The sequence below is a fragment of the Argopecten irradians genome, chromosome 10, assembly GCF_041381155.1.
Source record: "Argopecten irradians isolate NY chromosome 10, Ai_NY, whole genome shotgun sequence".
In the NCBI taxonomy this organism is placed as follows: Eukaryota; Metazoa; Mollusca; class Bivalvia; order Pectinida; family Pectinidae; genus Argopecten; species Argopecten irradians.
Window position 1 is genome coordinate 14,291,524 of NC_091143.1, and position 23,071 is coordinate 14,314,594.

Consider the following 23,071-nt stretch of genomic DNA (forward strand, 5'->3'; position numbering starts at 1 on the left):
TTGTAAGACTAATCACTCAAAATACTGTAAACTTACTTATTTTCATGTGCGATTAATTTTCATGTATTTCACGGGCAATAGGAAATTGTGAAAATAAATTGCCACAAAATAGTTTCGAACATAAGTAGAATCAAATAGAAGAGTCTATATCGCAAAAATAAATTGTCGTGAATAAGTCGTACGGCAGAAAAATGCAAAATTAAGTTGCCATAAAAATAAGTTGGTTTACCACAAGGACAAATTGAAAACTTCACCCTAATATATTAGCCTCAGTTTAGATACTTTTGGAATCCTAATGGACCTGATTTAATCATTGAACTGGAATACATTTCTCTCAATGTCCATCAGTTCCATTTATGGCTGTAATATTGCATTGTCATCGTAACTTTGTAGATTATGGCTCCATACAGTAGTGACACGAGACTGGTCATTTGTCCTATCTAGCTATCATTATAGTGTAGATTAGCGCTAGGTATCATAATAGTTAGAGTTAATGGACTTTGTGTATAAAGGTTTTAGCCATTGAGCGGAGAATTGCTTGTAACACCATCGCAGTGTCTATCACGTATGACACTCCACTACATCGTAATTAACTTATCTCACATCTATCTTTACACTGTAATCAGTACCTTTTCCAGATATAACCTTAATACACATCACTTTTACCATTATATATGCAAAAAATAAATGCCATTATATGGATCCCCTATCAGCTTCCATGCTCCACAGGTAGCACAGGTATACCTAGCACTGCTGGCCACGTTTTTAACAGCTAGCACTTTTTGTTGGACAATCGTAATCAATAGATATATCCCATTCAGGAGGAATATTCACAGGTAAATGGCTATTGTTCTCAGGGCACCTGCATTGATATTCTCCTGGTAGTAAATATTTACTGTTATATGCCAATACAGTGTATAATTATTGATAGGGCATGTGAAATGGTTACCCAGTATGGCAGAACATTGTAGTTTTATTGAGTTATATTCTAACAGTCAGTGTTGTATACCCAGTACAACACTCCAAGTGAGAGCTCTCTGGTTTGATGGTAGATATACTCTGTTACTGATAACATTTTCGTCTGATAACATACATTGTTATATAGTAGGATAACAGAGATATATAACATGTTATAAGCCTGATATGTCAGGATAACCATTGGTGATACCACATAGATCTGTGAACTTAAAACACTGACCTAAACTCAATCTCCATGCTGGTAATGGTAAGTCTGTTAATTATTCATTATTGTAATTTCAAAATGTTTTTTTTTATCACTATTTGTTACATACTTGTGTTACAAACTGAAAAGCTGTCATTATAATGTTTGGGGAATTTTGTATTTGTTATGATTAATTCACTGAAATATTGGCATCATAAGGAATTAATTACACTGACAGTACAGATAAGATATATTAACCACTGGTGTAAAACTGGATCTCATCAGGCCCCGATTTCTCGAAACCTAAGTGCAGACTTAAGTCAAAACTTAAGTTTTTCTCCTTATGTAACTTATATGAAAATTTATAACTTAAGTCAGTTTTTGACTGAAGTTTGTTTCGAGAAATCGGGGCCAGGTCTCAACAGTAATATCATTAACCATGGTCACTGAACTGAAAATACTGTATCATGTGAATATTTTTTTTTCAGGAATATGTTCCAACCGTTATAGACACATATGAAATGCATGCAATTCAAAATTTTAAATGGGGGATTTTGTGATGTAAATTCTAAGCCATACAAATCACACTCTCTACCAGGGGTTTCAATATCAGGCAGTATTGTACTTTTTGCCTGTTGAACCTTGCTGTGGTACCGCCTGATTTGGGCTAAATTGCATTATATAATATACTTATGGCTGAAAGCGGCCGGACACATTTAGGTGATATTTTAATCGTTTGTGTACCATGGTACACTTTTGCATGGTACACAAACGAAGTATTTTCATTCTTTTGTGTACCGTGGTATACTTTTGTATGGTACACAATTAAAGCATTTTTTACTCAAATCTGTACCGCGATACACATTTGAAGTACACTTTAAAGTTACATATGTTTTTTCTATTTCTGTCCCACACAGCAGCCGATAGCGGCCATGGTACACTTTTAATTACTTCTACTATATGTACGGGCGATTTCCCATCTTGACTTTTTTTATACTTAGTTGCTACGATCTTGTAAAAACGATTCAAATACTAAACATTATATTTATGTTCTTTTTACGTGTTGTTCTTTTAACATTAAAAAGGACTCAGGTATTGTGCAAGATAAATAGCGACATGCAAATGTAGGTTAACAACAAAACAACAATAATATATACGGAAATGTCCTGGTAAAAATGCACGAAATAGATCTGATTCAATTCATGATCATAATCATCAGTTGCTTTACTGATAAAAATATAACAGTTTTTTACAAATTAATTGCAGTTTCCCTACAAGTATCCCAGCACCAAAAAGATTATAGAAGAGAGTGAATTCCTAAGTGTCGGGTTATTTCTGGTTTAATCAGAAGATTAATAGCCGTGCACTAAGGGTCATTTTGTATCAACAGCCGCTCTCGGCCATTAAAGTGTATCATGGTACAGAAATGAGTAAAAAATGCTTCATTTGTGTACCACATAAAAGTGTACCATGGTACAGAAACGAGTAAAAAAAGCTTCGTTTGTGTACCGCATAAAAGTGTACCATGGCACAAAAACGACTAAATTTTTACTCAAATTTGCCAGGCCGCGTTTGGCTAACGGGACATAATTGAACAAAAAATATGTACCCCCAGAATATTTGGTGTCTAATAACACTATACAATGATTGTCTGAAAAATGGAGTACAGTTTTGACAAGAAATTCAAATTTACAGTTAATTTCAGATAAATAATACTTAGTGTATAAGATGCATTGTGTTTTTATAATTAGGCTATATATATATACAGAGAAACTAATTAAGAACATTTAGGATTGTTTCAACGTATTAGCGGTATATAGGATTTTTTTTCCATCATAAATATACCAAATTTATCCCCTAGACTATACAACTCTTTATAACAGATTCTTCATAGTATCGTTTGATAGTCAGATTGTCAGGTTAACAAGATTATCACCGACTGGTTTGTAATCACACCAGACAGTTGATTGAGTGAGAATCCTTCAGAGATTTATTGTTAGCTGATATTGTCAGCAGTGCAATGATCCTTTCCAGCCTTTCTTTTTGACGAAGTCAACTCTGATTTTACAGAGTGATTATATGTGTTGATGTTTGTTCCAACGCTGGATTCCATTGAGGTTTGAGGTAATGAATTCAAATGTTGTCTTGTTGAAAATTCAATTAACTTGCAAACTAATCAAGAAATATGTGAGGCTTGTTAGAAATATTGATAACCTAACCCTTCAAATGTTCAATACATTAACAAGCATTATTCCAGGAGCACAACTTTCTCTATTTGTGTCTTGACATCTATAGATATAGTTGTTGTTTTCATCAGAAAACTATTTGTTAAGCTTGTGTCTTAAAATGGGAGATCTTAAGACATTGAATCATACCAAAGAAATTTGTGGGGAAGGGTCACAAATTAAATACAGTTTCAATTAATTAATTTTGAAGTGGATTTTTTAACCCATTGTATTATTACACCATCTGATAGTAGTTAAAGATGTTCAATGAGTTATCAATGATTTGTAAACATTTTTGCTATGCTATTTTTGGAAATGCAATGAAGGGATCAGTTTCAAGTTCTGTGAATGTGTTCCCCTAGGGCTCTTTTTGTGTATGGTGCCTTTTTGCCTGATTTGAATAACAAATTGACTGCCAGCAAGCCTAATGCAATATTACAGCTACATAGGTAGCTATATAGGAATGGGCCCAACCAGTCATGTAATCTATTGTCATAGTTCTGGAACAGTGATCAATTTAATTTCAATTTCCATTGATCCTTAATTGTCATTATCATTGCTAAAACAATGACTCTAAGAGCATTTATTTGAACCACTCCTTAAAACAAGTGCTTGTTGGGGAGTACTTTTTGGAGCCAGTTAAGGCAAAGGTTCCTTTGTCTATTAAGCTCAAACTGCACACAAGTCCTTTGTACCAAAATGTTTGCAAATGATTGCTTCCTAGATCAGAAGTTCAGAGCTTAAAGACATTGTTATTAGAAAATAAAATTTCTCTCCATGTGCTGGTTCCATGCAGTTACATTAACTTTCATGGAATTCTTATTCTAGTCATCTGATTTGAAGAGTCAGGATGACCTATAATCATATCCCTAGTGAAAAAAACTAGGTGAATTCCAGTGGTATTCCAGTGGAATTCCAGTGGTATTTCAGTGGAATTCCAGTGGTAAAATCTTGTGGAATTCAGTGGAACACCACTGGAATACCACTGGAATTCCACTGGATTCCACAAGATTTTACCACTGGAATTCCACTGAAATACCACTGGAATTCCACTGGATTCCACAAGATTTTACCACTGGAATCCACTGGAATACCACTGGAATGCCACTGGATTCCACAAGATTTTACCACTGGTATTCCATTGAAATACCACTGGAGTTTCACTGGAATCCAGTGGTATTCCAGTGTTGCCCCCACAGAAAATTTCATTGGAATTCCACTGGATTCCTCTGGATTCCATTGATATTTCAACTGGTGTTTCCAATGATATTTCAAATAAAATTAAAGTGGTATTTTTTATGAAATTGTTTACCAATCCAATGGAAATTCTGTTGGAATCCTGAAATTCTTACCCAATTAAATATTTGATGTAACAATTTCTTATGGCAACAGTTTACTGTGTTCCTTATGTTTTCAAACTGCCACAGATAAATGCTAAGAAAATCTGTTTTCAGGGATATGCAGCAATCAATTTCATAATACATTCCAAGAAATAAGTATTTGTCCAAAATAAACCTATAGTTGTAAAGCATGTTCATATAGACAATATATTTCAATAACAATTGACAAATACACAAACCAATATAAGCACTATACATGTGGCAACATCAGGGTGCAACAATTTCATGTTGAAAAAGAAATGCAGATAAATTTTAACTTACTGAAAGTGTTCATCTGTGCCTAAAGAAATTCAGGAATGAGATAATCCTTTCACTTATTTGGGAAAACTTCCATTTAAGTTAAAACATGTTTCCCCTTCCACACTCCAGCAGACACAGCAGCCATTTTGGATGGTGATTGTTTTTGGCAGGAAACATATATAAGTCATGTGACTCATGTGGTCATGTGACTTTAAACTTAGAAGCAGGAAGATATGGGAATTGATATGTGGGCTTAAAGCATATAAAAACCTTGGATATTTAGAACTTAAACAAACACATTTAATATGAAAGGTTTTCTCATCAATTTTATTGGTTTAATGTTAAATTTAAATATTTGATAAGAAATAATGTCTGTTGTGAAGTGTCATTTGAATCCACTGGAATTCCAATGGAAACAATTCTATATGCCACTGGAATACCAGTGGAATGCCACTGGAGTTCAAAAATTCCATTGGAATTCCAGTGGAATTTTTTTTATTTCAGTGGAATTCCACTGGATTTTGTTATTCGGTGGATTCCACTGGAACTCCACTGGAATCTGTTGATTCCAGTGGAATCCACCGGAATTCCACTGGAATTCCACTGCTTTTTTCACTAGGGATTGCTTCACTCTCAATGTCCATTGTCCATTTTTCACTTTCTGCCATGTGTACAATTTTCATTCAAACAACTTCTCCCCAGGCTACTGATATTTTGTCTAATAACATGCTGAGAAGTTTGTTCTAATGAATGACCTTGACCTTCATTCAAACTCACAGAGGTCAAATAGGCTAAAATCCTAAAACATCTTCTTGTCAATTAGCAGAAGGTCTAGAGGTTAATATTGCACGTGTAACTTGCGAGGATGAATTGCTACCCTACATTAAAGGTCACAGAGGCCAATAGTTGAAGTTTGAAGAAAACAATTTGTCAATAAGTGAAAGGCTGTAATTACCCAGATATTGAGCATGTAGCATGCTGGATATCGTCGGAGACCCACGGATGATCGCACTACACTACGCTACACTTATCACCCGTGGGCGAACTCCTAGTAAAATCCTCGTAAAATATGCTAATTCACATACTAGAATTGACCAATTAGAATACTCGATATATAAGTTCGGAACTCTTCAGAATGAAGGCTGGTTTATTAGCTTGAAGATAAACAAAAAATGGCATATGAGTTTTGTAAAAAAACGATCAAGGAAAGATCATACAGATCTCTATCTTCCAAAACTAGTCAAGAACAATATGGGGAAATATTTCAGTGTTTATCTATTGAGTCGATGAACGGACATGTCTGTAACCAGTGTGTAAACAAACTGAACAAAACAAATAAGCTGAATGGAGACATCAAAACCAAAGTGCAAGGTCATACAGACCAGGCGTTATTACGATAACATTGATGAAGATATGGTCACACAGACCACTAACATACAGGTCACACAGACCCAATAATGTTACTTGCCCTAATTAATACCTTATACCTAATAACATTAAGACTATTAGTATAAAACATTCATATGACAATACCTATTTCTGCCCTAATAAAGCATAATATTTTTACAGAAATACCTAATAAATTCCTATACTGCTATGAACGAAGCTAACAATGCTTTTGTTCATAGTTTATATTGCTCGTGCGCTCACAGTATCGCGTACCCAAACATTCGCCCAGTGCAAATGTAGGCCATCTTTGTTGTGCTGCCGTATTCTGTACATAACGCTTACTCTGATTGGATGAAATCCCATCGCAAAACTGTACTGGAACCAATCAAATTCTTCATGCGTATAAATTACCTACAAGGATTTTACGAGGAGTTTGCCCAAGGATGATAAGTGTAGCGTAGTGTAGTGTGATCATCCATGGATCTCCGATGATGCATGCTGGATGGAGTTTGTTTACTTGAAAATCTTAACCAAACTTTCAAGGTTACACTGGTAAACTGACAACTTTAACTAGAGTGTGAAGTATGCAATATCGTAATAGTTATTCAGTGAAAAGGTGGGCATTTACTGTTCAAACGATTTGGTCTTGTATTTTATCCAAAGATTTGTTCCCAATTCTATATACTTTCACTGTTTTGTATGCACCAATAGTCAGATGACCGTTATGCCCTATAGGCCTCCTGTTGTGTGATAAAAGATGTGTTAATTTTCTATCCCATTATAGACTTGTCATATTACTATATTGTACCACTTATTGGATAATTTTAGTTCAAAATTAAGAACGCTACCCTCCAAGTTTATTTACACATGCCTTAGTAATTGTGATGTTAAAGATTACATCAGAAGTATAACCATATGTCACTGCTCCAAACTTCATTTGAACACTATAAAACTAACTACCTTTTCAATTGCTTTTCCAAACTAATTTCACATGATAGCGACTTTAATTAGTACTATGTGGTAAATTGTGAGGGTATCTGACCCTTTAGGATTAAATACATAACTTATTGAGGCCAAGCAGTCAATATGAGATCAATAAGAATCTCAAAATTTCATATCATTGTTTAATTGTTTACTCGAACACAAGCGGTTGCTAGACTCCAGGGAAAACAATAAAGACATGGAATTGGAATGTGAACACAGTCTGTAATGGTCTTTTACATAGTTAACAGTTAAACAAATGGAAATGTCTTCTTTGAATAATAGTATGCATAGTGTCTCTTCTGATAAATTTTGCATGGTAAATGTGAGAATTTATCTTGTTCTACAATACAAAACAACAATTACTTTGTCATTAGTATAATTACAATGGTTTTAATGAAACTGTAGGTATTTATGGTTTCATCCTGTGATGTAGGATGTTTTGAGATCAGACAGTCAGAGATACTCATTTGAGCCTGAAGAAAGAGATGTACCCTGAATTTAGGGGTCCGTGGAAACATTTTGAAGATTCAAGACACAACATATGTGTTCATTCTTGCTTTAAAGGTGCTCTAATGCAGAAGAATGACAATTTTTGTCCACAAAAAAAAAAAAAAAAAACCCAGATGAATTAACACATTTCTTCAATAACAAATGTTAACCACCATTGAAAAGGTTTTGAGCCTTTTTTGGTAATTCAATATAGAAATATTAAAAATATTTAATTGCATCCTGAAAAAAATACCTTTTCCTGTATATAGAATGAACTGCTTATTGTGTATTTGCTAAAAACAATTAATTGTGTGTATCTTAATGGGTTAATAAGATATTAATATTTATACACAAGTAAATACCAATAAATTATTGTCCATACTATTGATTATGCTCTGTCAACAATGTAGCAATTCTTAAAATTAAAATTTCTTTCACAGTTAATAACAATCATATAATGAAAAGATTGCAATAGATATGTTTGCTGCAATGATGGTCTCATTATTAGAGCGTCGTCCTTTTGTGTTATTGAATCCTGTAGTAACATTGACTGCATGTGACATTATATCAATTGATTCTGGAAAACTTTGTGAAAAAACATTTTAAAGGAAGATTAAAGTACACAATCTAGTATCTTTATCAAAGTTGATTGATTTCAAGATCATGCAGTTCAATGTCATTTATTTTGAATTAGAAATAAGATATGTAAGAGGAAATGGGTAAACACAAATTGCCATTGGCATCGACTGTCCTGAATTTTACCCAATAAGCACCTAAGGTGTTTGAAAATTGAAAAATGAAGATGATTAATAAGACAAAATTATTGCAAACCTATACAGTTTTGATAGTTTTGGTCTTTTGACTTGCAATTGAAATTGAGGCCTCAAAAGGAGGAAAGGTGTTTATAAGGACATGGGCACTTATTGGGTCAAATATGGTATTTGGTTAAACTGTAAATGACAAGTATTACATGTTTGTTGCAGAAGATTTATCATTCAGGGTAACTATAAAATAAGTCCTCGGGGACTTAAGGTTCCAAGTCGACTTACCGCATTACTTATTTACCAGAGCTCAACTTTTCCATCCTCAGCATAATCAGACAAACATATGGGCTTTAGGAATGACCTAATGTGACTGCCCATTCTTGACATTACTTTTTCTTTTGTTCATACTAATGTACCTACCACCTACAAGGTCTATTCATCCATTGTGTCCATCAGTCAGCGGTGATTGATGGCCAGGTCACTCAAGGTCAAATTATACCGGTCAATACAGCTTTAGGTCCATCATCATCAGGATTGTACAATTATAATCTCATCAAATGTTATATGTCCCATTTATTATCGGTCCATTTGCCATACCACATTTTCTACTGACTTGGATAGTGAATTGTTGATGGGTCTTTAATCAACTTTTAGGTGTTCAGTAAAAGGTGATATAGACAAAAAGGTGGATGACTTGACCACAATTAATTGTCATCCTACATTTTAAAACAAAGAGATGATGTGAATGTAACAATAGGAATATTACCTGACTCTCTATTTAAGTATAATACACATTTTTGACTGTTTTATTGTTAAATCCGTTTACACGACCAAAACATCGTAAACATCAGCCAGGGTGTAACAGTCGACTGTTGCACCGTACTGTTACATGCGCAAAAAGTATGCACAGACATTTCCCCCGTGCGGGACCCCACCTCAAGTGTTTTTCGGATCCAGATTGTTTGTTGTCGTCTGCAGAAAATGGCTGAACCCAACAGTGACAGCTGCAGATTTCAGGATATTTCCAAACAGGATTTGGATTTATTGATATATTCCAGTTGACATTGACTTGTTTTTGTTAACAGTTTTGACACATATATTCACAAAATGTTTGTTACTTTCGATGTAATAAATATGAAATCATCCATAATTTGTTACCTCACCTATCCTTCTTACTACAATTTGTTCAGTTTCTTAAATAGTGAGTCAGGTAATAAATCATTTGTTTCATTTGTACTGGGGGAACAGTCAAATCATTGCCCCTCGGTAGCCGAGAAGACCTTTGGAACTGTTGCCCTCGGCAGGGCAACAGTTCCAAAGGTCTTCCCGGCTACCGAGGGGCAATGATTTGACTGTTCCCCCAGTACCAATGAAACAATTGTATATTATGTAAGTTGTCCAATAATGTAACAGTGAATGAAAAATGCATGACCTCTCCCACAGTTTGAACCAGAGATCTCAACACTATAACTGGATGTTCTTCCAATTTAGCTTTGGATTTGTATGTTTAGTTTTATGTCCTATAAACAGCCAAGGTCTGTAAGGACGTGCCAGGTTTGATGATGGAGGAAAACCAGAGTACCCAGAGAAAAACAACCGACCAGCGGTCAGTACCTGGTAAATGCCCCACATTGGATTCAAACTTGCTACCTAGAGATGGCGGAGGTGGGGGGGGGAGGGCTTGTGATAAGATGTGAAGGACGTCTTAACCACTCGGCCAACCCACTGCAGCCTTTCCATTTCAGCTATAAGCATCAAATTGTATGGGACTCTGTTAATGACTACACTCTCCCTTTACCCCTAATATTTCCCTGTGAAGTATTGCCACACAATAAGACTAAACATATATAAATTTCATAAATGAAGTATAGGAAATGTCCACTGAAATTGTCTGTTATCTGCTTTGACCAGGGGGAGGGGGAGGGGGTTGTTCTTAAAATTTGTTGTTATATGCTACAGCAATGTTGGCTTATCTTTGGAAGAGGCTATTGATCAGAAGTATGGTTAATTGTAAGAGGGTAGAACTGACTTGTATGTAGTGATTAGATGTTCTCGTTGATTCAGCAGTATTCTGTAGCATGGTTTTGGAGGAAGGGTGATACAAACTTTTTGCTTGTGTTGCGGTCAACCATGGCACTTTGAACAGCTTGATCATTGACCTGTAAGTAATCCTCCAGCAGCTTACAAATTGGGTTTCCTGGCCTGATATAGGTATTGATTAATTAACGGGGTGTGGAGCATGGCAGGTAGCTCAATAATACTCACTTCCTGTCGTGTTCTGGTGATCGATGCTTCATGGTTTAAAGGCCAGACAAATTTCGGAGGAATTAAAAGTAACAGTTGGTAATGATGTGTTATTTGTTGACGACTTATAGACAAACTTGTTTTAAGGTCATTGTGTACTTTCCCCAAGGAAATCTATTGTGTGTTGATACAAACATAAAAGCTAATGATTAATTTAACATTAATTGGTGTTTTGGTTTATGTGCCCACATAAAGCAATGGGAGGCATTATGTTGTCAGCCATGTCACTTCTAATGGTGCTTTGAAACAAGGAGGTGAATGCATTTATATCTCATGGACATTCTAGATTAGTAGCTATTTACTTGGTTATAGGGAGTGTTTAGTTTATGGGGAATATCGGTAGAAATTGCTTTTGCATCCCCAGCAAAAAGGACTAGATATGGTAATGGCTCTTTTTGGCCCCTAAATCTACCAAATTTCAAATTAAGTATTTAGAAATTAAGTTGCTGCATTTGAAATATTGAATACGCCCCTGATAAAAGCTTCAAGATATTTTTGTTGACAGGAATTATGTTTTTGCCATACACCATGGTAACTTTGCATAAATTATCCAAATTTGAAAATTTGGTCAATTTTGGCATATTTTTTGATAGTTTTACTTTTAAAAGCATTAGAGCACAACCTAGAACAAACTGTATATTTTAAGGAAATTACCAGACACGAAGAATACATCATTTTGAGAAATATAACGTTTGTTCTAGAATGCGCTCTATGTTAACTAGATGAAAAACTGCATAAAAAAGGCCAATTTTGATGAAATTTTCACATTTTGCATAATTTATGTATGATAAAAATGGTTGCCATGGCAACTAGAACTCCTATATTACCTAATAGCACTATCAAATATGTCAGGTATGTAGTTAATATTTAAAATGCAAGATTAGCATCTTAAAATTACAGACTTTAAAAACAAGCGGATTTGGGGGCCACAAAAGACCTTTACCATACCTAGTCCTTTACTCCATAGGCCTTAAAGTGAATAGTCGGGCAAAGGAAACCAGTCTAAATGCGTTCTTTGGCCTTCCAAAAGTCATTGTATACCATAATGATGGTCAAGTTCTGCTTACGGTGTCCAGTTTTGACCATTGAAATTTTGGGGAAGCCCCGTGTAAATTTAGCACAGTTCTAAATATAAATTCTCCAAACTCTTTGAAAACGAGGCTGCGTGGAAATGTCAACATGGACATGTGTTTCTCAGTCGTGTCGGTTTCGTTTCGTGTGATAAACCACTAATGCGGTATGCAAATTGTTGTTTTGAGATGATACATTTGATGCAAATGAAGTATTCTTACATTAATGACAATGCCTTGTAATCATTTTTCGATAAAAAGCATCTTGTACATGGAAATCGACACAAATATTCGGCCGATGCAGAGATGGGGGCCCCGGCAAGGGGCAATTATTGCAGCATAACATTCGTCGTATTTTACATCAACCGACATCATGAAGGTTAAATACAAATAATCGTAACATAATTTCCCATTTAAAACCACACGAAAACGTTCCATAGAACGTCCATGCATGTAGCTGTCAAAGATGTGTAAAATAAATTAGCTCATACATAGATATTTTACAAGTACAATATATGTGTTCAATTATTCGTGTAGTTTTTTGCAGAGATTTATTATAAATTATCTATGTCTCTGGTTGGTTTTTTTTGTAAACAATATTTTGAGTTCTGGAGAGAGATGACATGAATGTCCAGCTGGAAGGAAAGAAACTTTTATGATGTGTATGTATCGTACAATGTATATATGTAAACGTACATTCCATGTAGCTGCTATAGAATTACAACTAGGAAATTCTCTCAAACATTGATAATATTTAATTCTTCACATTCATGTAGGCCTATGCTGTGAGAAATTAACACATCATATATATTTCCAGAAAACATATAGGCCTACATGTATGTTACTTTCCTTTTCTGTTGTTTCCTGTTCTTTTTTGTGCTCTGGAGAAAAAGATGATTGAGTTGAAGAAAAGTAATTAATTAAGAGAAATGTGTACCACAGTACTTTGTATGTAGCCGAGGGGTTCTATACTGTTTTAATAGTCCAGTAATTAATAATTAAATTGAAAATTTCAAAATTAAGATGAAATTGTAAATTCCATTTTTGAATGAAGTGGTTCCCCTCCTTTGAGAGTACACAGTGTGTATACCCTTTTTGGTTTTTAGGAATAATACCTGAATAGGAACCTGAAATAACATGACAATCAATCAGGTATGTGTGTGTTGGGGTTGGGGGTGGGGGGGCTAAAAGACAGAAGAATCATGAGGTTGGGAAGTTGTAACTTGAGTGGGGGGTTGAAATATAGAAGAAATAGCTACAGATAACTGGAAGTGGAAGGGTGCTTTATCATTGATCTGGTCATTGCATATTTGGGGTTTACATGGCTTTTTTTTGGTTATTTAGTCTCATTGATTTTGGAGCAACTCTGAATCCATATGGTACTGTATATCTTTCTTTTTTCCATGTGTAGCTATTTCTTCTGTATTTCACCCTCCGCCCAAGTCACAACTTCCCAATAGGTACCACTTTTTTGTTTAGAACTCAAATCAAAGACAGATGTACATAGTACTACATACTACATTTTAGTCTATGTGTTTGTAATCACTGTTACTACAGTATTAATACATAAATGGTCTATGTACAAGTTACACATAGACAATAAATGTGAAATTTGGTTCAGACAAAAAGATTTTTAACATTTCAGATAACTTGCTAGTTTTATGGTTTTATTTATATGTTGAGTCTACTCTCTTGTAAAGTAGAATTTAGAAATCCTAAGACAATGTTATCTATATTGCTATATGTAAAAAAAATCCTTATATTTTAAAAGTAATTGAAAAGCTATCTCACAAGCCCTGACAAACAAATGGGCAGGCATATGGATGCAAGAATTATAATCACTGGATCTAGAGGACTAATATAAACACAAATATTTCTACAAAGTTAAACAATGAAAAAGTATTGCATCATAATTTTATTTAATGATTACAGTTGAAAGGAACATTTAATAAATTAATACTGTTTAAATGTTCTGTTCATGATCTTCTAGGTCCATATTGGAAAAGTTTACTTTCAAGAGCACTCAAATCAACATTCTTCAGTCTTCATATGATGCTAATTGTATGTATATGTATACATACACTTGTATACAGGTCCAAGGGATGAACTTTCTGTATTCATGTCACTATGCATGCATGGTGCCTGAAAAAAAGAACCAGCAATTTTTTTATATCTGTTGAATATGACAAAAATTGAAATGATCAATTTCAAATATATATAAATGAATAAATGTAGGTTCATTCTACAGGTTTTTTTTTTATTTTAGAGAAAACATTTTATAAGTTGTGAATGTGTCACTGATGCATTTGATAGAATCAAATATTGTTTCAAAAAAGATACAAAATTCATTATCTATAGTTCCAACAAAAATTCAGAATAATTATAAATGATACATGGCTGCAGTACATTTCAACTCTGTAAAGTTTGTCATATATACACATGAACCAGGTACAGTTGTAATAAATATACAAACACTATTTATTATTATGACCAGAAATAATATTGTATGTGTCCTCCAAATATATCTAAAGAACAAGCTAAAACCTACATGTACATATATATGTATATGTGTATATCAGAACATATACAATACAATTTTACCAATTAACCTACAATGTAAATCCTATATACAATGTATGTGTATAACACTACCAGAACATGTACAGAACAAAAATTTACAAATTAAAAATCTATAAATATATACATCAGAACTGTATGAATTGACCGGTAGCATACAGGGCATTCATTACCCCTAAAGAGGCCCCACTAAAGAACCGCTATTTACCCCAGGGTTACGTTTTACGCGATTGGGGAACAGGTATGAAACATGTGACCATATGTGACCACTCATTTATGAAAAAATACTGCTAGGGACTATTTACATAATGATCAAAATACGAAGACTCACTCACAATCAGCTGAGCAGGGAGTACCGGGTACGTAGTAGGCCTAGGTACGTACAGTAGCGGTCCGGAGCCGCGTGCTCGTTTGAACTGTTCTCTTCACTATAACAAGTTGTATTAACACTCTCCATGCGTCGTAATGTTTACCGAGTCAGTTGTTGGGATTGTCGCTGCTCCATTGCCTTTCCTTTCGCATTTTAGGTGAGTCAGTTGGTTGTTTTGGCGGAAACATTTTGGTTCAAAACTACGGTAGCCATGTTTTGTTTACTACGGAGAGTGGTGGGTGTTGCGCATGCGTTAAGATTGAACTGCACTCTTAGCCGTCCGGGAGGACTTTTAGGATTCCCATAGATATTATTATTTTCTTCGCATGTACAGCGATTTTGACGGAAAGTTTTATTTTTCTAATTCATAAGAAATTATACCGGATATATTAATACCATTTTTTACCGATTTTACAGTCACTTGCCCGACTATTCGCTTTAAATGAAATCATTTGAAGACTACTCCGAACATTTGAGATGGTGATAGAAGGGGTGCAGGGGTTCAAAATGAAATCTTTCCAGAGCATCTTAATCAGTGTAGGAGATAAATAATGCAATGAAAAAACTGAATACAAATTTGTAACTTAAAAATTTCAAAATGTTAACATATATGCAAAAATGGAATAGCCAAACTGAGAGAAAAATTGGGGACAATGTTTACGTGTGCCGCTAGTCGTAAACAAGTCCACCTGTGTCCATGACTTAACTGTGTATGTTCAGCCACAGATCAACCTGACCTTCATCAAACATGTATGACCTGAACACTTACTAGACTCTTACACACCTAATTACTTTGGTATTTTAGTCTGACGAAGAATTAAGACCCAAAACCTGGCTCCTCGAGATACACTCTTTTTCAGGCTTAAGTTTCTGATTGTAGCATTACTTTTTAGCCCACCATCATCAGACGTCATCGTCCGTCCTTCCGTCTGTTAACAATTCTTGTTACCGAAATTTCTTGGAAAGTGCTGAAGGGATCTTTATCAAATTTCTCTTGGTCCCTAGTTGTGCATATTGCATTTTGTCACCAATCGGTCAACAAAATGGCCAATTGAAGTTTGTTACCGCTATTTCTCAAAAAGAACTGAAGGGATCTGTCTCAAATTTCATGTGCATGGTCCCCTAGGTCCCTGGTTATGCATATTGCATTTTGGTACCAATCGGTGAACAAGATGGCCAACAGGACACCATCTTGGATTTTGATAGTTAAAGTTTGTTACCGCTATTACTCAGAAAGTACGGAAGGGATCTCTCTCAAATTTCACATGTAGGTTTCCCTAGGGGTCTAGTTGTGCATATCGCATTTTGGGACCAATTGATCAACAAGATGGCCGACAGGCCGCCATCTTGGATTTTGACAATCAAAATTTGTTACCGCTATTTCTCAGAAAAAGCTGAAGGGATTCTTCTCAAAATTCACATATAGGTTCCCCAAGGACCTTAGTTGTGCATATTGCATTTTGGGACTGATCGATCAACAAGATGGCCGACAGGCCGCCATCTCGGATTTTGACAATTGAAGTTTGTTGCTGCTATTTCTCAAAAAGTGCTGAAGGGATCTGTCTCAAATTTCATGTACATGGTCCCCTAGGTCCCTGGTTATGCATATTGCATTTTGGTACAGATCGATGAACAAGATGGCCGACAGGAGGCCATCTTTGATTGTGACAATTGAATTTTGTTACCGCTATTTCTCAGAAAGAACTGAAGGGATCTGTGTCAAATTGCATGTGCAGGTTTCCCTAGGGGTCTTGTTGTGCATATCAAATTTTTCGGACTGAAAGGTGAACAAGATGGCCGATAGGCCGCCATCTTGGATTTTGATAGTTGAAACTTAATTTAAAATTTGTTACCATTTGTTTCTCAAAAACGTACTGAAATGATCTGTCTTAAATTTTATATGTAAGTTCCCCTAGGACCTTAGTTGTGCATATTGCATATTCAGATCAGTCAAAAAGATGGCTGACAGGTAGCCATCTTGTTTTTAGGTCACCTGAGACGAAGTCTCAAGTGAACTTTTCTTATCGCCTTTTGTCCGTCGTATGTCCGTAAACTATTTACATTTTCGACTTCTTCTCCAAAACTGCTGAAGCAATTTCAATGAAATTTTGCACAAACCTTCTAAGGCATAAGGCCAATCAAAATTGTGAATTATATGGTCCCCACCCCCCAGGGGGCTGTGGGAGGGGCCAAAAGGGGTAAAATTTCAAAAATCTTCTTCTCTACTCACAGATGTGGTAGAATCAAATACTCTTCATAGATAGAAAGGTCTTAAGGTCCTTTACAAAAATTGTGAATTATATGACCCTGGGGTCTCTAGTTTCCCCCTGGGGAGGAGGTTAAGTTTACTATAGTTTATATTGGGAAAACACATTTTTGAGCATTATTTGGTCATTTGTAATAGGAAATGAGTCAAATGTTGTCAGAATTATCAGTATGAGATGACCATTTAATCCTATTAACAAATTTTCTATGACTAACCCCCAGTGGCCTTAGGGGTCAAATAGGCTAAAACTTCAAAAATCTTCTTCTGAAATTCTGGAAATGGTAGAATTAAATACTCTTCATAGATAGAAAGGTCTTAAGGTCCTTTACAAAAATTGTGAATTATATGACCCTGGGGTCTCACGTTTCCCCCTGGGGAGGTGGTCAGTTTTACTATATTTATATAGGGAAAACACATTTATGAGCATTTTTTGCTCAATTTTCATTGGAAACGACTCAAACTTGGTTAGAATTATTAGTCTGAGATAGCATTTTAAAATCATATCCATATTGGTCCTGGCCGACCCCCTAGGGGCAGAGGGGCGGGGCTAAAAAAAGGTCAAATAGGCGAAAACTTCAAAAATATTCTTCTAAAATTCTGGAAATGGTAGAATCAAATACACTTTATAGATGAAAAGGTCTTAAAGTTTGATTTATAAAAATTGTAAATTATATGACCCTGGGATCTCATGTTCCCCTTGGGGAGGGGGTCAAGTTTACTATAGTTTATATAGGAAAAACAAATTAATGAGCATTTTTGGCTCAATTTTCATAGGAAATGAGTCAAACTTGGTTAGAATTATTAGCCTGAGTTAGCATTTTAATATCATATCCACATTGGTCCTGGCCGACCCCCTAGGGGCAGAGGGGCGGGGCTAAAAAAGGGTCAAATAGGCTAAAACTTCAAAAATCTTCTAAAATTCTGGAAATAGTAGAATCAAATAATTATAGATGGAAAGGTCTTAAGGTGTTTTATAAAAATTGTGAATTATATGACCTTGGGGTCTCACGTTATCCCCTGGGGAGGGGTCGAGTTTACTTTAGTTTATAAAGGAAAAACATATTTGTGAAAATTATTTGCCCAATTTTCATAGGAAATTAGTCAAACTTGATTAGAATTATTAGCCTTATTAGTCTTTATACACAGGTCAAATTTTGTCAAACTTTACCAATTGGGACCCTAAGAAAGTGGTCTTTGAGTGGTCTTTATACACAGGTCATTACAAAAGGTAGGTTTGACTGTATTCACAGTAAAATATTGCTGACTCACCCAATAGATTAAGCTTTACTTTCGTTTAAAAGCATTAAGCATTTAGAGTTAAAAGGACAACACCAGACCCATGTAGGTCAGAAGGTTTAAGAGTCTACATATTTAACACAAACCTGTCTATAAAGACAATGGTTACAATACAAAACGTTTTATAGACTTTATACACAGGTCAAATTGTTTTGAAATTTGATGTTTGGGATCCTAAGAAAGCCAGGTCCAATAAGCAGGTGGTCTTTATTCAGAGGTGGTCCCTTTAGGCAGGCTTTACTGTTGATCATGATGTGTCATAATTTATAGTTCATTTGTATTAACCATCTTGGTGAAATTGTGGTGCGTTGTCTCTATGAAATGGTGTTAAAACATGAATAGAATCAAATGGCGTGACACACATGATCCATGTTTACCCTTTCAGTCGTTTTATCAAGAGTGATCACCTGATTTATCAATGTCAAAAATTGTCATTACTATATTCATATACAGATGTCTTAAAGGTTATGATACAATTGGAAAGTAAAGATTAGGTAAGTAAGTATTCTCACAGAAATGAATAAAAGATTAATAGAAAAAAATTGTCAAACAGGACATTTATTGTTCCCATACAATATAGAATTTTTATATTAAAAAATAATTACTACATCAATAGTGAGGTACCACAGGAACTGACATGACAAAGGGTTGTCCTGTAAACTTATTGTTAATGACTTATAGGCTTGATTACAGTATATATCATTGAATGGTTTCTGTAGGATATCTATGTTATCATAATTACTGTCATTGAATGCTAGCTTGTTGGGTTTGTATAGTTCTATGTATTGTTGAATTCCCATTTCTGTAATTACATGTAAATAAATGAGCCCATTGTGACCTAGGCCTTTTAATAACAATACCCTACTCCATGAACTCCATATTTAACTTCCAAGATTTTCTTTATATTGAAGTTTTTCTTTATGCATACAAGTTGCTGTGATCTGTCGTACAAATAAAACTGAACAGCTTATGAAACCAGTAATCACCGACACGGTTTGACGTAAGCAAAGTTATTTTTGGCAGGGGGCTTTGAATTGCGGCACTTGGTTTCACTCGTATGGTCACCTAGACACTTCACCTTATAAAACAACAATGCTATAAGAATTAAATACATATTCTCTTTCAACTAAATTGAGTAATTTTGTGGAGTGAATGGTCATAAGTATTGGACAGCTCTCCGGGACATTTAAATGTCAACTGTCTGTACAGTGGCGGTCCAATGTACCTCGATGTTTGTTGTGCTGTATGATCAAACACTCACTGAGACATTGAATACTCAAAGAAAGGATTAAACACCGGGCCAGGATCATTGTCGAGTTCTCTGTTTTGTTGTGTATTCACATTAATGCCTCACTACAATATATTTATATATTTGAACCTGTGTGTGGAAATGTTTTAGGACATATTGTGATGATGTTTTTATTCGTGGGAAAAAATTAGTTTGTGATTTAACATAGCCGACATTAAGAAGGTAAGTGTTTCTGCATGTCTGTGGATTTCTTTAATATCTAGGTATTTATGTGTATAAAAAGACACATCACTCCTTAGATATTTTTCTTGCTCTAGCAATTTGTTGTGAGAGGAAGTATCCATGCACTACATGGCGCCCTACACCTATAAAACTCAGGTTAAAGCATGGTAAGACATCTGTACATGGGGACCACAGTGACAGATATTCCCTAATGTTGCTGGCCGCTCTGACATTCAGAGCAACACATGCTTCACTTCACACAAATCATTGAACTTTCTCTTTATAGCTACGACAGTACATATAACAGCAATTTTGGCCAACACTGAAGAATCTTATAGTGAGTTATGTCTCCAATATAAGTACTGATGGAAGGCCTGCGATATTTCTATAAGTTATGGTCATGAATATTTATATTGGAAGTAATTCGAGTTACAATAAGACCCCAAAGCTTTATATTTATATCCTGATTTTAAATGGAGAATAAACTCTAAACCAATATTATTCAGGAATCTTGGCAAATTCACAATCCACCTATAAAATGTACGTAGTTTAAAGAACAATTCTGTTAATTATTTTTCAAGTTAATAAATTTGAAAAAAAAATACGATATATCAGGTTGTTAATTGATATATTTTAAATGATTCCTTGATGATTGTTGATAAGCAAGCTTTAAAACTATTTGATAATGTTAATGGCACATTGTCAATTAGTTGTCAATTAGTTTTCTTTTATATGTTTAATGGAAATTAAATGATAAAAGAATTAATTGACTGTTAATCAGATCTTGCCATTAAATTGTTTGTTAATTGAATTATCATTTCATTAATTGTCTGTTAATTGAATACAATTTTATTGTTCAATTGTTTAATTGAATTATCGTTTTGTATAAATATATAAATATAATTCATAATAAGTCAGGATAGTTGACACAATTCTTATATTTACTATGTAATTTGTTAATTTCAGGAATTAAAATTAATATTTTACCATGTCAAGTTATTTATTATAAGGATCCAATACTTTGAGAAATATCTTGAGGATGACATTGCAAAAAAAAAGTTGTGGTATTTATATACATTCAAATAAACTTTCAGAGGCTTTTCGTAAATTGACATTTTAATGACTACAGTTAGTTATGAAGTGATACTTACAAATCAAACATGGATTCCAGATTGACTATTGGATCTTATAAACCGAAACAGACATTTTGATTTATGTATTTGTCCATACATGCAATGATATAAATTCCTAGGTCAAACACTATGCTAATGCTATTATGCAAAACTATTACTTTGACTAAATCACTGGATAACGGACAGATTATATAACATATATATATATATATAATATAAAGTATAGGTAGTTACTCAACCCACTCAACCCAGTCATTTTGGTCCTACATGGGGATTAAGGAGTAATTTGTATTATTGTTAGGACTGAAGGACTGTGATGCGACTGAATGAAAGATTAATCAGGAAACGAAAGTATCTACATAATCTTAAACTTTAGAAGGGTTCAAGATCAGAGAACTATTGCATAAAAGCAACACAGTATATATAATTACATAACAGTATAGTGCACCAAAGTTCAGGTAGTGTACAACGGAAGACCTGGTTAATATTTCATGGTTATAATTAGGTATCAGTGTGTAGGACTATACTGGAAAGTTGGTCCTTTGATGGGCGTTGATTAACGTGTCAGAAGTGAAGCTAAATCAATAGGGATAGATGTACTAATTACATTTGAGACGTTTAACATAGGTAAAATATATTATCAGTCGATCGTCCCCGATTTTTATAGGTCAACCACCTAATGGAAACGTTATCCAGCCATTTATGGCACGATTAGTATCTGAGATGCCATTCATTAGTAAGCGTTTCAATCTACGAGGCATAACGAGATTCTTACCATATCTAATTAACTTTCCTGACATTTAATAATTTCTTTCCTTATTTAACTGAATGTAAGATTTAAGGGCCAAGTTTCATCAACCTTCCTTCACTTACAATTCTCCTTAGGATTTTCAAATCACACAGCATTATAAGATATAGCCGACGGTTAGCAGAGTTCCTGAATTTAAGCATTACAGATTTTAAGGAAAGCTTCTTAACTGAAGATTTTTTCCTTATTTTCTGTAGGGAATTTTCAGTTAAGGAATTCCTTAAAAGTTTAAAGGAATGTTCTTGAAACTGGGTGCTGCAGTTTCATCTGAAAGTACTTGTACCACAATCATAATAATTGCAACTCTTAAAGATTCTGTAATTCTTTTTAGAAAGGTAGACAGCTGTTATTTTTAGCCCACCATCATCAGATGGTGGGCTATTCAAATCGCCTTTCGTCCGTGGTCCGTCGTCCGTCCGTCCTTCCGTCCGTCCGTCCGTCCTTCCGTCCGTCCGTCCGTCCGTTAACAATTCTTGTTACCGCTATTTCTCAGAAAGTTTTGAAGGGATCTTTCTCAAATTTCACATGTAGGTTCCCCTAGGGCCCTAGTTGTGCATATTGCATTTTGGGACCAATCGGTCAACAAGATGGCCGACTGGCGGCCATCTTGGATTTTGATAGTTAAAGTTTGTTACCGCTATTTCTCAGAAAGTTTTGAAGGGATCTTTCTCAAATTTCATATGTTGGTTCTCCTAGGGCCCTAGTTGTGCATATTGCATTTTGGGACAGATCGGTCAACAAGATGGGACTGACTGGCGGCCATCTTGGATTTTGATAGTTAAAGTTTGTTACCGCTATTTCTCAGAAAGTACTTAAGGGATCTTTCTCAAATATCATATGTTGGTTCTCCTAGGGCCCTAGTTGTGCATATTGCATTTTGGGACCAATCGGTCAACAATGATGGCCGACCGGCGGCCATCTTGGATTTTGATAGTTAAAGTTTGTTACCGCTATTTCCCAGAAAGTACTGAAGGGATCTTTCTCAAATTTCATATATAGGTTCCCCTAGGGCCCTAGTTGTGCATATTGCAATTTGGGACCAATCAGTCAACAAGATGGCCGACCGACTGACGGCCATCTTGGATTTTGATAGTTAAAGTTTGTTACCGCTATTTCTCAGAAA

At 34.9% G+C, this 23,071-nt stretch overlaps 1 protein-coding gene and 1 long non-coding RNA gene across 12 annotated transcripts in view; one reads left to right on the plus strand and one right to left on the minus strand.

Moving 5' to 3' along the window:
* LOC138333188 (sodium/calcium exchanger 1-like) overlaps positions 1-23,071 on the plus strand; it is a 198,659-nt gene that overhangs the window by 63,591 nt on the left and 111,997 nt on the right. The window contains exon 1 of one of the 11 annotated variants that reach the window (XM_069281382.1): positions 1,206-1,225. The exons of 9 other annotated variants lie outside the window; for them this stretch is intronic. The gene's annotated coding sequence lies outside the window, so the exon portion shown is untranslated. Of the gene's footprint in view, positions 1-1,205; positions 1,226-19,638; positions 20,008-23,071 lie in introns of those variants that run through there. One more of the 11 variants, XM_069281379.1, reaches the window with a different exon arrangement.
* On the minus strand, positions 13,928-15,422 carry LOC138333187 (uncharacterized). The gene is made up of 2 exons (XR_011209961.1): positions 14,940-15,422; positions 13,928-14,169 (listed from the first exon to the last, which is right to left on the minus strand). It is a non-coding gene; the product is annotated as an uncharacterized lncRNA (long non-coding RNA).